Here is a 15,344-nt window from a genome sequence, read left to right as displayed (position 1 = left end):
TGCCCAACTGTCCTAGCTTTTTACTTAATAACCCTCTTGTTACTCAACCCTCTAACTGTCTGGTTTTCTGGCAAGCATACCATGGACTGAAAATGGGGCTGTATTAGCCAACTTGAATAGATATTCACTTAGTAACTATATATCAAAATGTTCCCTATGAACTAAGGAACTCGATCGAGGTGCTTTTGTTTACACATGTACAGCGAAAACTACAAGATTGATAAAAAACAATAAAGTCACAAAAACAGTAAAATCAGTTGTAAACACAATACCATCTCTATCAAACTAGCTGAGAGTGTGTAATACTACGCCTAATACTGTTCTAAGGCGTTAACTCACGGGTCACATCAGACAAGGCCGGAAGAGACGGTCCAGTTGGTCAGGCCTGAGCCGGACCAATAATCTGGAGCTGGACCAACTCGCTGACCAGCTCGAACTATATTACTTTCGTGTACTCTGGACGATCATATTTACACGTACATTTCAGATGTTATTAAAATGTATAGCACAAGTAGTTACCTATAGTTTCTCAGCTTAACTAAAGCACAAAACTACAAATACAGCACTTACAATTACCCTATAGTACAGCATAGCATTCATATCATTTTGTACAGATAACGATTGTGGGTTCTACGTACCACGTGTGCTGACAATTTATCACCTGTACGGCAGGTGCCTACTTTGATTCTAAACCAGCACACTTATATCACAATTCAATCTTCATAAAATAATCATTAGCATTTCTTGGCTTGGCTTCTTTTAGCTACTGGGCGAAGGAGTGGCAGTGACAAACTAGGAGCCTCATTCCGCAGCAGGTAGCTGTACACCCATACATTACATGGCGGCCATCTGGATGAGATCATTATCTATAATGAGATCTTGAGTGGAAATCACTCCTCTTCATCTACCCACTCGTCCTGTCGAGATACTGAGCAAACTCTCAGTCTCACCCCACATCGCGCCATTTTCGAATAGTGATTGATCTCGTGATTGCATGTCCACCAGTATATTTACGTGATGATCCGTTCACTTCATTGCATACAAACTAGTATAGCATACTGCATTTTTGTAGCTGTGTAGCTATTCACTGTATACAGCTAGCTGCCTACTCGTAAATACATTAATTATAGGATATTATATATACTTATAAGGTACATGGTGGCCATGTTGCATGGGTTCCTGGGGGGAAAGTTGCAAGTTGCAAGCTAGTTTTTTAGCATCAATTTTAAGGTATTTTCAAGCCTTTAAATTGTCTCAACGCATAAGTTATTAGATCGATCCTCCAAGTGGCGGTTATTACGGTTAGAGGGTTAAGTAATGTGTTACTTTTTGCAAAGGTATTTCATTACACTTGACATGTAAGGCATTGCAACAGGTCGGTTTGAGGAGGGTAAGAAAATGTCCTCAATTTGCATTTGACACAAATGAACACGCCCCACAAACTCCTGTGTTCCTACACTGACAGCAGTTCCTGCCTACCTCCAATCAACCAATCACATAATGTTACATCATTCAGCACACTCCTCGCTCATAATGGTACTCTGTGCTCCAAAGTCCACAAATGTTAACACAGGATGTCCATTAACTACACATTTCATGTATAACTTGACCAAACATCTCTGGAACGTGTTCAATGGCAGACTCCATGTTGGCTTGTACATTAGTATGATGTATATCCTCAACTATCTTCTGTTGATATTGTGGGTCTATTGGGTCAGCATTGAGCATGTGAATTCTCTCGGCTTCTTGCTCTCTCCTTTGCTGCTGATGCTTTTCTAAAACTTTATAAAATTTTTCTTTGTCTCCGCTAGTCAGAGCTTCAGCTAATGGTGGATTACGTTCTTTCAAGATGGCCAGTTCATGTGGAGTGTTCAGGAAGTGTTGACATATCGCCTTACGTTCATCTACTGGAGGTGATGCTTGTGCGGGGGAGGTACTACTTCTGGCCGCCATACTTGATGATGGCAACCTTAATGATGCCTCTTAAGTATGGTCTCTCAACCCCCTGAGGCTGCTCAGGTGGAGGTTCTGATGACTTTGTCATGATGACAACATCTCCATCATGCACGTTATAAGCACTTAGCATTTGATTGCCATATTATAAACTAAAGCTATCTCACCACAGGGGTCCCAAACTCCGCCCCTAGTATCAAACTGCTCGCTAACATCCAGTAGAAACACTGCCCCGTCATCATTTATGATGCTAATTTTCATTGTGGCATTCCTTGTGATGTCACACACTCAGAAGGCGAGACAACGCATCAGCATTACCGTGCAATTTACCCTGCTGGTGTATAGTTTCAAAATCGTACTCTTCTAATTGTCCCAACCAGTAGGCTACTTGGCCCTCTGGTTCTTTAAAATTTCTAAACCAAAGCAAAGAATTCTCAGCTTGAACCGCCTTCCCAACAAGTAAGGCCAACAGTGACATAAAAAGGTTACCACTGATAACAGCTCTTTATGAGTGACACTATACCTTCTCTCAGCCTTATTCAAAGCCCGACTTACATAAGACACCACATGTTCCAAGGCATCATCCTGTGGTACTGCACCTATCCCTTGGTCACTGGCATCTGTATCGAGTATCAACACCTGGGAGCAGTCCGGAAAGACAAGTACTGATGTCAAAAATATTCCTAACATTGATCTGTCCACCTGAATGGCCTATTGTGTTCAGTGAGTTGATGCAGTGGCTTAGAAATTGAAGTACAGTCTTTCGCAAATCTGCAGTAATAATTATTGATGAAGCCCAAAAATTGTTGTGGTTCTGATGGCACAGGCCACTCTGCCACCTTAGCAATCTTATCTGGATCAGTGACAATACCTGTTGGAGAAATTACATGCCCCAAAAAATTTTACAGTGTCTTTATCAAAAATGCACTTCTTCACTTCACTTGAAATCTGTGAATTGAAGTTTAAATTGCAGAAATATCTGTTAGCAGACTATCTTCGAGTAAACTTTCTATATTTAACATTTTTGTCATATACACACAACCTGCTATATGTGTGGCAAACACAAAACTGCACAAATGGTGCTCGCTTACAGTGACTAGAGCTATGGGTACTGTGTGTGGTGACCATTCATACCTGTATCTTCTGACTATGGTGGTCATCTCTGTGTCCCTTCAGTTGACAATGGTGGTACGACGTGTTCTCCGAGTAGATCTTGGCAATGGTGTTATATGGTCCCCAGTATCTGTCTGTTGTCTGACAGGATGAGCAGATAAGGTTGGTATCAGGTTAGATGGTGGTACCTTAGGACTTGCTGAACTGGTTGATAGTCTCTGTTGTGGATGTTGTTGAATGGTCCATATCTCAGTCGATGACGCTAAATTATTTGAAGATTCACTGTCCTCTTTGCCATATATGCCTTCTCTTAGGAGCGGATTCCCTTTCTGGCTGCATCTTTGACTGTCTTCCAGACATCACTTTAAAAGTGTCCATAAAAAAAAAAAAAATTAACTACCTGCAATTGATGTCTAAAACTAATAATCATACTCCAAAGGAACTGTACTTATACCGATAGCCAATAAATTATCAATAATTTTAGATTCTATTATAAACAGGTATATATGGTTCCATAACTCTTAACCTCCAAACTGTAACATGAAACCTATTAATTTTATTGCATGCAACAAAATATTTCTAGGTCCCAAAGTGTCCATTACAGAGAGATGCCCACTGTATACTATTATCATACATGACTGGTGTTGTATAAAATAAATCATGCTGCTCTTCTTAAAGATGTGATAGAAGGGTATTCTGTTGTGTGCAGTGTCCTTATGTACAGAGTATAAAAGAATATCGAACAATTAAAAGAAAGTTTGCAAGCATGACATTGAGATGTGAAGTTCAACAGTTTATATAAAGCAGATGACATACAATATTTAATGGTCCTAGTGTCCACCATCAGAGTCATTCACAGAGTGACTTTGAGGGTGACAACTAGTCCACCTCAGTATGTCACATGTGTCACTAACATAGTCCTGGGTATCAACTCTTGTAAAGGTCACTGAATTGTGTGACCTTGAGGGTTGATGTCTGGCTAGCTATGCTACAGAAGTACTATATAGAGAGTGCCAAATTTGCATTATTTACCTCCTTAAGCCTCGATATCTTGCATTAAAGAATTTCAGAGTTGCACATCAGAGAAACATGATCTAGGTTCTTGTACCTTGCACCCATTAAAGGCTGTTGAAGCACAACAATCCTTGATTTGTGGCCGTATAACTATAATCCTTAATGGCCGACTACAGCTGCTTTCCCTGCGTTGTACTTGACAACACTGTAGGTGCCTCATTCTCCTGACAATGCTTAAGACATTACGTGTGGTAACAGATCTCCCAGTGTGCTTTACAACGTGTAAAAGCTTTCATTGCCCACTGGAAATGATCCAATGACAGATGAAGGCAATCTTTAAAAAGTCGCTTATTTTACTGTAACAAATGGTGCTCAAATTATGGTGCAAACTGCATCTATATTATATTACTAAGTAGTTTATGAATTATAAATGTTTTAAACATGGGAATCTTTGCTGCAAGATCTCATCAAAGAGGACTAAGAAACAAATGAAAACATTTACACCACAATATAATGCTACTTTGTGTTCTGTTACTTACTTGTCAACTCAACCGGTTAAATTTGTAACTAAAACAAGTTCTGGAAATACAGCTGGAAGAAGACATGGCAAAGTAATGACTCCAACACTGCAACCACTTCACTTTTCAGTAACTGATTCAAATGTAAAATTAATTTAACGGCATGTCCCACTATTGCTTCTTTGGCTGGTACACCTTCTCTTTGGAGTTACTTTTCTTGGTGACTTCTTCCAGACAAGAACTGTTCATGTAATTCTTTACTCTTTTATAAGGATTAAAGTTTATATATCTTGTACTACATTAATCAAAGATATAACTACTATTTTTTGTATCTAATTCATTCATCCTCATGTTGGCTCTCTTGTTGGCTGTGTCCTTGACTTTCTTCCAGACTTGATAAAAACTTCATGTAATATCCTTCACATGAGCTGTAGCCAGTTCTCTTATAATGGCCCGGGAGGGTCTTTGTTCTTGGTTTGTCAAGAGGTGACGATTCTCCTTTACTGGGTGAATTAACATTAACACATTTTATCAGGTTTGTATTTGGTGAACGAGGTCACTTCAAAAAAGCTATACGGCCCAACCATGTTGTGGCTTGTTACATAGAAACGCCTGCCAGACTTATTATTATGGAACACACTGGAATGAGAACAGTGTTTACATTTGGCTACATTTTGATTGACGGGTTTCCCTTGCACATAAATTTTAAAATATTATACATGAGAATAAACAAAATCAATTAATGCATGCAATATACAGTGGAGCTTCTCTATACGGATCCTCTCTATATGGATCCACTGGGTGTTCCTTTTTTTGTCCACTATATACTGACTGCTATATTAGTTTTATTTAATGGTAGGAAATTGTTAGCTGTTTCACTGCTTTGTTTACGGCATTCAATTTGTAGTTGCACCTGGAGAGTGGACCCACTGTCCAATCTTTGTAGTATATAAAATAAATAAAGAATAAGTAAATATGCAGAGTATATATGATCTATAGTAGTTTTAACACTTAAAGCTGAGATGTGCCTTTCACCAGTTGATATCTAAACAACTGTTAATAGTTATTGCCATGTATCAATGGGATACATGTCATTCTGGGGCTAGCAGGAAGGCTAGTCGCAAGGCCAAGTCGACTCTGACTTTTTGCTGCCGATGAGAAATTCAAAAGAAGAGAACAATCACCTAAAGGATTGCACTGGGAGTCGGTGATATGGAAAATAATTGCTTGTCCTGCGCATGAAGGTGGGAACAGGACCTGTACCTGGCAGTACCACCTTTCTGTAAGTTTTGCTGTAACGATCACATTTTTCGTATAGTAGGCATGGTGAGATGTGTTATAAAATCAAAGTGATTTGATGTCATGACTTAATTGTGCATTATGTGTGGTAAATATGCACATACAGCCCATATGTGCAATCCCAGACTGTTGCTTCTTCTATTGGTGATGTTAGTGGTTCTGAGAGACAGGCATTTGAAAATCCTATAGCTACCAGTTTCTTTTTTTTTGTTAACTTCAACTTTGTGCATCAGGAATCGATTACTTCTTTTGTACAACCCCTTGCCTTAAATACCTCAGATACAATTCCAATTCCAATGGAACAGGTAATATTTCTATGCAAATTACTGATTACACATACATGTTACTACAGGATGTGGAGGGTGTCCATAGCTCCTCTTCAAGATCTCTTACTACCCCTTCTGTATCGTCAATTACCCCATCCTTAAGACCTCTTATCCCATCGCCGATCCTTCTTACTCCTTCCTCGATATCTCTTACTCCTTCTTCAGTCCTTCTAATTCCGTTGTCAATGTCCCTTCCCCCATCATTAGCTTCTAAAACCACTACTAGTGTAATAACTGTAAGTATACATTTAAATTAAACTCTTGCTTATTTTATATGATTTCAATGTGCAGGTACCTGCAAGCCACCATAGAACTGAAAGGAGCACACACACACACATCCTTGGTAGTTGGTATGGCCTGCAAGTACATGTAAATATCTTGATATGCTTTTTATGTGTGAAGCACAGGCTAGTGCTCGCGTATATAAGCCAAATGTATGGCTTGGCAGCAGGATCCTGTCACCAGTGCAATTGCATCCACCGCAATATCCACTACATTCACTAGTGTAACAGTCTCCTCCTCACCAACAAGATCCAATGTGAATGTCAGTCCCTCCATGCCATCTACCATCATCGTGCCTCCCTCAACAGCTAGCATTGCAGCAAGTAGTCCTTTAGTTCAGTATCTGGTATGAAAGATAAGTCTTGAAATTTATAGTGCTTTGTGTGTGTGTGTGTGTGTGTGTGTGTGTGTGTGTGTGTGTGTGTGTGTGTGTGTGTGTGTGTGTGTGTGTGTGTGTGTGTGTGTGTGTGTATGTATGTGTATGTGTGTAGGCCTCAAAACATATCTGGAATATTGCTCATTCAACTTTCACTATTGGTATGACAAGGCCAAGCAGGACCCTCTGTAAGTAGGAACCATTGTTTTATATCTATCCACCATTCAAATACATAGGTACGTTTGGATGTGTGGCACTTCATGAAGAGATTTGCTCGTGGCTACACAACTGAATCACACCCCCTCTATAGAGTGGTAATGGGTCGCCTTTCTCAAGCAATATTTGAATGGGACAGTAATGACTATAGGTAATGTTTACTTATTGTGCCATCCATAATCATTCACTACCACGTTGTAGTCTCCTCTGTGATACCAAGAGAGGATGCCTTCAGCAACAGGATGTGCTAAACCCATCAGATAGTGCCATATGTAAGGCTGTCAATAAGGAGCTGTCCCGGCACTGCCGCAGGACTAGGGGAGCTGATGACACATACAAGGCCATTGAGGACTTGCTGCTACAATTTACACCTGCTACTGATTCACTTGGTGTTCCTGTGTTCAGGTATACATCTGCTGCACAGCAGCCTCATATGCGAGTGTTCAACTTGCAACTTGCCTACAGTGTTAGCTCTAAGAGTTGCTATACTGTGGACCCGTGGTCTATTTACTGTATTACACTGTTTGCCAACCAACAAGCTGAGCGAGTCCATCTTTGGCAGGAAGCTGTTTCCCCACCACCACACACCTACTCAGTGTAAAGACGAAGAGCTGTTTGGGGTCTCCTATCTGTACCAGCAAGCTGGCAGGGAGTTAGAATTTACTGAAGATAACATGGCTGCCCAAGAGAAAAGTGATGAAAGGGCTGTGGATGAGGGCTTCATTGATGACAATAGTGAGACTCCCCCTTATCTGAAGAGATTGTAATGGACGATGTGGAAGCATCAGACTTGGTAGAGGAGGAGAGGGATGAGCTCGAGGAAGTGATGGAAGAAGTATGCGCATTAAAAGTATCTAAGATGCACATTGTACATTAATTACCAGGATGATACCAATGAAAGCACTACCAATGGTTTTGCTACTGAATCCACCATTACTGACACTGGCACTATAGACTCTAGGGGAATAACAGGATGGGACAAGGTTGCCCAGTTAGCTGAGGTGTTTGTTGAGCTGAAAGGGCTGTCAGTGTCTGAAGAGGAAGCACAAAGGATTAAGGCTTTGTGGAATTCTCTGGATGCAGCTAATAAGAGAGCTATTAAAGTGTTCCTCTGGTCTCTGCCAACAATGAGGGGTCACGTCTATGGCCAAAAGCAAACTGGGCACACAATTAGAGAGCAGATGAGAAGGTATACATTTTTTATGATTGTGTACATTTGCAAAATGTTGTACCACAGGTGTTTTCTCTCTGAAGTCTCAGTGCCATTATCACCACACAAGAGCCAAATTGTGGAGGCAATCTGCATACTGTTGTGCAATAGGCACATTAAGTCATGGAGAACCTCTAATGCTGATATATATATATATAGGGCTTGCATTTGATTATTTATTTTACTAATATATCTACCGTATGTAAGTGGCGAGAGTAGAACCTACCTATCTAAGTGGGATAAGGTGCTGCAGGATTATACTGCTTTGCGTGCTCGTTTATATAACTCACTTGACCTGCTGGAGGGGACCAACCTTACATTCTACACCATCAATAAAACCACTTTGGTTAGTTAAATCTTTTAAAGTGGCTAAAGTTGATTGTTTGATTAACAGCAAAAGTGGCACATGAGGGAGGAAAGAAGGAAGATGTTGGCTCGAGCACAAGGATTGGAGTTATCAGCTCCACCACTGTGCGCTCAGGAAGATCTTACTCCAGCACAACACCAGCCATTTTCTCATCCCACCCCTCCAGCCCCATTTCATCAATTTCCACAGCCAAAAGACAATAGTGGACAGGCAAGACAACAGGTGCTGCTACACTAATAGGTTCAGAGTCACCTGTGTAATAGTACTATCACATTTGGCAGCCTCACTACCACACTCACACAGAGAGTAGGTAATTGTTTATAATTATGTCATGAGGGTTGAATAATTTGTATATACAAGGATTACAACTGCAGGAGCAAGAAGTGGAGACAAGTATGCTTCCTGCATTACAATAATGTTATGAGGATTGTGTATATGGTGCTAATGTTCATAGGTGGCGTTTCTCGTACCACCTTATGATGTCGTGAAAAAAAAGAAAAGAGGATAGCACAGGCTGCTGGAGTAGATCAACCCATGCCACACAAGAAGCACAAGAAACATGAGTATAGACAATGCCATCAGCCCTTGAGTAGTAAGTGAAAACTAGGGGTCTATTATTTTATTAAGTATCTTTTGTATAGTGGAGACCAATCATGCTCAGTACTATGAGAAGTAGTACTGCCCAAATGTACCAGGGCAAGTGCCAGTTGAGCAGTGGAAGGCAGAGCAGAAGGCATTACGAGTTGCTCAGAGGCAACAGCAGCGGCAACAGCAGCAACAACAAGAAGCAGATCAACTATATTTACGCAGTGCAGATTTGTCTCTTTGATTGTGCACTAAAAGAGAAATTATTAGTTACATTATGGTCGAATTACTCCTGAAGATATGTTGACCTCTCTAAATAAAGCCAACAAAGATGGAACGCACAGGAAGACTTTAGGAACATACATGAAGACTTCAAGAAGGCATTAACAGCATGCAAGACTCCAAGAAAATTTACATGGACTTACTACAGGCTAAAGATAACTAACTACAGTACAAATAAAGAAATTAAAGGTAATATTATTTTTGTTTGAATATTATGAACAAGCATGTTAGAAATAAGCAGAACAATTGTAGACATATTACAGTTCTTCATTGTCAACTAGAGTTGATTTCCCTGAAAATGCACTTGGCAACACTGCTGGTACCAATCCTGTCAAAGCTTGTTGTCTTTAAAGGGTACTATAAATAAATATACAATATAATATTAATACAGATCTCGTAGTGACTTAATGATGTGTAAAAACTTCCTTCCTTCATCCACACGGACATTCTACAATAAGCCGGTATACTTCTCTACTGCAACAATTGCTTTCTCTTTTGCTCAATTTCAATGCTAGCATAATTATAAATGTATTAAATATACAATAAATACAGAAAACTATAATTGTGCTAATTCTTTGATGGATGATGATTCTTTGGTATGGATAGACTCCTGTATTATAAAACATCATCAGTTCACTCATCTCCAGCATGTTAGTGATCTCCATCAACTGCCTCAAACCCTCCTTCATTTGATGGCTGGTACTAATGGTATTTGTTGTGAGTGCTATTGGATGGTCCATGCCACATCATCTCTTCATTGTTTGGGGACCCCTGTATTTCTGGAAGAAGACATGGCAAAGTAATGACTCCAACAACTACTTCACTTTTTAAATTCAAATGCAAAATTAATTTAACAGCATGTCCCACTGTCCCCTCTTTGGCTGGTACATCTACTCATTTGGAGTTGGTTCTCTTGGTGACTTCTTCCAGACAAGAAAATTATGTAATTCTTTACTCTTTAAAGTTTATATACCTTGCACTGCATTAATCAAATAACTACTAGTTTCTGTAGTCTAATTTATTTATTCTCCCATTAGTTCTCTTGTTAGCTATGTTCTTGATCTTCTTCCAGACATGATAAAAGTCCATGCAATAGTCCTTCACCCAGGCTATAGCCTGTTCTTTTATAGTGGCTAGGAAGGGTCTTGTTTTTTAGCTTTTCAAGAGGTGACAATTGTCCTTTACTGGGTGAATCAGTGTTCAGGCGTTTTCAGTTTTCTTTTTGGTGCATAAGGTTACTGCAGACAAACTCTACAGCCCAACCATGCCGTGGCTTGTTACATGAAACTGCCTCTTGAACACAATGGCATGCAGAGTGTGTTTACCTTGGCTGCATTTTCATTTCTCTTGTAGATGTACAAAAAACATTTAAATATTAAACATGGAATAAGTTAAACCAACTGATGTAAATAGTGGAACCTCTATCCTCTGGGTGTTCCTTTTGTAAAATAATTTAGTTTCTTTCTCACTATTGACTATTATATTAGAGTATATCTCATGCTCAACTATTGCACTTAGAGAGTGAGGGTATTGTTCACTCCTTTGTTGTCCGATAGGACAAGCAGGCAAGGTTGATCTTGTGGACATTGGGTTGGATAGTGCTACCCTTGAACCTGCTGAACTGGTTGTTAGTTTTGTGGCATTCGTTGGGTGGTCCACACTAAGTATCAACACAAGATTTCAATATTATTGATGGTGACACTAATTATTGTTATCACTGTTGATCATGAGTAGTTGTTATACACAAATCAGTCATCATTTAGCATCACATAAGGACACCTCTGTGGCTGGTACATCTTCTCTTTGATGTAAGAGTATTGTGTGCTTCTGTTAAATGCTTCAACTGCTTTTACTGCACTAAAAATGGCTGATTTGTTCTGCCATATCTTTCTATTTCTAGTTTTTCCACTGGTACCATTGCCATGGTAAACACAAATCATACAGTGTTATTGATTAGTTGCTGAACTTATGCAACGAATACTACTCTTAGAAAATTTCATGCTTTAAAATTATGCAAACAGTTATTTATAGTTTTTGCATTTTCCATGTTTTATTTGACTTAACAAACGTTACTGTGGCTTCTAACTTTAACTATTTATCCAGGCATACTTGTGGAATACAGCAGAATATAGCTTAGCTTATTAAACAATATAAATTTGCAGGGTATTTAAAATACGAACAATGTCTACGTTCCACTTGACAGCATAAACGTTAACCTTGATTTTCCGCTATTGCATCAACTAATATATCATATAGTACGATAGTACTATATAGTAGGGGTTGGTAAGAAATCATACGGTTTCTTGGATTTTTTAAAGTACATTTGTATAGTATGCAGCATTAAATAGAAATACATTATGCTGCAGGGTATTCTAAACCTATCTTGACTTTTCTCCAATAATGTACATTTTACAGTAGCTATACTATGTATGGCACTAGCCCCATCCCCTTGTAACAGTTCACAGAACACATACACAATTAAAATAATATTAACATACTCACCTGATCTTGCTAGTACAGGTCAGGTCTTCCACATGGTAGTGTATCAGACTGGCTGACAAACCACTGACTGGTAGTGATAGACCTTCAGCTGATATATGACTCCTACCATTGCAATGAACACTTATTCCTTGCCAAAATCAGTGCTAGATAAATACAATTGGTTATCTTGAATTAGTTAAATAAAGCAATTACAACATGAATATAGGATATATGCATTATGAAATGTAATGAACTTTTCATGGGACACAATTTAAGGATGACATTACTTCTTTGTTAGACTTAGATTCTGTTCTGGCAATTTCTACAGCCTGTTGTATAAAACAAAAACTTTGACTGAGTTTTCTATGTCATCATGAGATGGAAGGTAGTGTCTTTAGGGCCAGAATCATGTAAACTGTACAATTCAAACTGATGTTCTATTAGAGTTGTCCAGTATTACATCATCATATGTCAATGTTGCATCATCCTACCAGCTACTCAATAAGGCTATTATTCATTGTAGACAGGATACAGATCAGACACAATCAAGTCTTAACAAGTTTAATTATGTTATCACAGGTACTAACAGGTTTGCACATGCAGCCATACATGGGTTAATGCCTAATAACATCATACTTTGTATGGCTCCATTAAAAATTCTATTCAAGGAAGTGGACAAAAAGTATATACAAGTCCCAACAAACAATACTACAAATCTTAACTACATTTCTCCATTACATTTTCTTTGCTGCATTTTAAAGCCACTACTTTAAGATATCATATAGGGGGAAAGTGTTGATGGGCAAAACTATCATGGGAGAGGTAAAGCAAACTTATTTGTGGTTAACTTTTGCAGTAAAGGAACGTATGGCGGCACCCACTTAGCCATTTGTATAAACAAGGTAGATTGTTGTTAAGTGGAAGTGGCTCATGACGAGTATCATGCATGCGTACGACTGATTAGTACAGTGGGTGTGGCTCCAAGTAAGCATTCATACAACAATGGACATGGCTTTATGCACAACACACCTTACTGATAAATTGCTGTGACTTCACATATGACTACAGACACTAACACATGATCCCAGTAAGTGGGCGTGGCTCACAAAAGAAGCTGAACTGCTGCAGACCTTTCCCACATTGTCAAGCAAATTAATTTATTTCACACATCAACTAATCCAGATATTGTATAAAGTGAGTCAGACTCTGACAGATACTCATCACAGGTAGCATTCACAGGGAAACTTTCTTGGACTGTGCAATCCGTGAAAGTTTCACCCATCAAAACTGTGTCTCCTATTAAAGTATAATTGTGATGTAACAGTGCAACATAAAAATAATATATTATGAGTGTGTTTATGTTACAGAAGCCCAATGTATCCATTAGGGAAAGCCATGTATGTAGGAGTACCACAGAGAATGTTAGTGGCTTATAATATGGCACCAGTGAAGCTTGCTAACTACACTTTTGGTTACCAAACAGTTATATGGCTTGACAACATCTGTCATAAGACAAAAATGCTATCATCAGTTGAAATTTTATGCATGAGCATGTCTACCCGTCAAAATTTTGTTGCATTACTTACTTCCTGCTACAAAAAAGTTAATATTCAGTAATTACCCAGTGAATTAATTAGGTAATGCGATCGCGCCCCCGGCGTTAATACAGTAAAATAATAAAATAGAACGCGACAACAGTACTTTAACAAAGAAATAGATAATAATTTATTCTATTGGTATACCAGGTGTGAAGGATGATGGGCAATGAATTTGCTGGAGCAATTAACAAGGTGATTAGATCGTTGTACTATGTAAGCCCTACGCAGCAAATGACAGCTTGTGGCCGTGCTTTGCCGTATATAAAAGATCGTGAAGCCTCGTAAGCGCTACAGATTGATGGGACTCCTTGTAACACATAACGATGTATGGAGCTACGAATACACTCACACGCAAGTTTGTAATGTTTCTGTCGCGTATTAAACACTTAACAGACTTGCTATTCATTGTCCAATCCATGTAGCTATGAAATGGTAACTGTATAGGGCAACAGATGTATCAAATTTACTGTGGAAATATTCGTCCATTGTGTACATGCAAGGTGACAATTTTTCTCAGTCACCCACATGTTTAATTAGGTGAAGGTCGTATGGCGCCAGTTGCTTTGTCCCGGAAGTGTGCACTAATTCAAAACCACACACTTGAAATAAGTGTACGATCATTTGATATGTTGTTAGATTATTGTACTCCAGTATTAGCCAACTGCATATCCACCCACTACTGTACACATATGATGAAGATGTGTTAATAGTTGTTCTATTACAGGTATCAACAGCTCACAAGTGGTGCATACAGACACTCTTCCATCAGCTAGCAGATGATTACATCCAAGCCAGGATGCCTAAACTAGCTGGTAAGTTAATATAGAGCAGTTGATGTGTGTCTGCACAATATTTGGGTGTGTGGCTAAGATGCTATATATGTCCCAAATTAATAGCAATTTCAGCAGCAGAAAAGTTTTACACAGCAGGTATGAGTGTAAACTGTATGTCACTCAGTAACACTTTCAGTTGAGTTGGAAGACAACTACATCCAAGCCAGGATACTAGTACTGGCTAGCTGATGTAGGGGTATATTAGGGGTGTGGCTGATGTACTGCAGATTCCACACTCATGCAGTGTAATAGTACTATTTTCCAATGACACAGAGTCATGTGTACTACACACCACATCAACTACGCATTATATATATACGTACACATACCAGGTGCAAAAGATAAATGTTTTTGAAGTGTAACACATCTATTTATTTGGCTTTTAAACCCAGATGTTAATGATGGAGTACTGGAGAAGTGGGAAAAGTCTTTGAATGGATTAACAGACTATAAAAGTAAAAGAGCAAGGCACTTTGACATACACAGACCTGGCACAAGGATCAAGTATTGTATTCAGGTAAACACAAAAGTGTAGAGTTGTTGTTTTAAAGGTAGAATAACACAATAGCAACACTGGTGTAGTGTACTAGTGCAAACAAAATTTAGTTTTAAAAATGACTTAGGGTTCCAGTGATAATAGTGAAACAAGAGGTGATGGTAGCTATTACAACATACTGCTTTGTGAGAAAATCCCTACAATGACATGTTACTACCCCTGTTCAATTCTAAAGTAGGAATTTCCTACATAGCTTTGTTATAATAGTTACCATCAATTGTATCCCTTGTTCCCTATTTTTATCGCTGGAACTCTATTTCATATTTAAATTAATGGAGTTTGTTAACTTTTTGTTATATCATAGCCATGATGGCTGTGACCGCTTTAATAGAGTA

General features: G+C 38.9%; 2 protein-coding genes, 1 long non-coding RNA gene and 1 pseudogene across 9 annotated transcripts in view; 2 read left to right on the top strand and 2 right to left on the bottom strand.

The window, feature by feature from the left end:
• LOC136237574 (uncharacterized) overlaps positions 1-15,344 on the top strand; it is a 46,169-nt gene that overhangs the window by 2,258 nt on the left and 28,567 nt on the right. For 4 of the 5 annotated variants that reach the window (XM_066027780.1, XM_066027778.1, XM_066027777.1 and 1 more), the window contains 2 exons: positions 6,997-7,069; positions 7,118-7,248. The gene's annotated coding sequence lies outside the window, so the exon portion shown is untranslated. Of the gene's footprint in view, positions 1-6,304; positions 7,070-7,117; positions 7,249-15,344 lie in introns of those variants that run through there. The other variant, XM_066027779.1, reaches the window with a different exon arrangement.
• The window catches only part of LOC136237589 (uncharacterized), a 76,256-nt gene that overhangs the window by 34,518 nt on the left and 26,394 nt on the right, over positions 1-15,344 (bottom strand). Inside the window, exon 5 of the long non-coding RNA XR_010692568.1 lies at positions 12,044-12,186. This is a non-coding gene — a long non-coding RNA (uncharacterized lncRNA). The remainder of the gene's footprint in view (positions 1-12,043; positions 12,187-15,344) is intronic.
• Positions 1,323-1,953, bottom strand: LOC136239190 (protein DDI1 homolog 2 pseudogene; annotated as a pseudogene).
• The window catches only part of LOC136237578 (uncharacterized), a 39,337-nt gene continuing 37,691 nt past the window's right edge, over positions 13,699-15,344 (top strand). For all 3 annotated transcript variants that reach the window (XR_010692531.1, XR_010692529.1, XR_010692532.1), the window contains exons 1-3: positions 13,699-13,812; positions 14,345-14,432; positions 14,846-14,970. The gene's annotated coding sequence lies outside the window, so the exon portion shown is untranslated. The remainder of the gene's footprint in view (positions 13,813-14,344; positions 14,433-14,845; positions 14,971-15,344) is intronic.

This window comes from Dysidea avara, chromosome 11 (genome assembly GCF_963678975.1).
Source record: "Dysidea avara chromosome 11, odDysAvar1.4, whole genome shotgun sequence".
Classification (NCBI taxonomy): domain Eukaryota; kingdom Metazoa; phylum Porifera; class Demospongiae; order Dictyoceratida; family Dysideidae; genus Dysidea; species Dysidea avara.
Note: the sequence above shows the minus strand (reverse complement) of the source record. Positions and strands in the feature narration are given on the sequence as shown.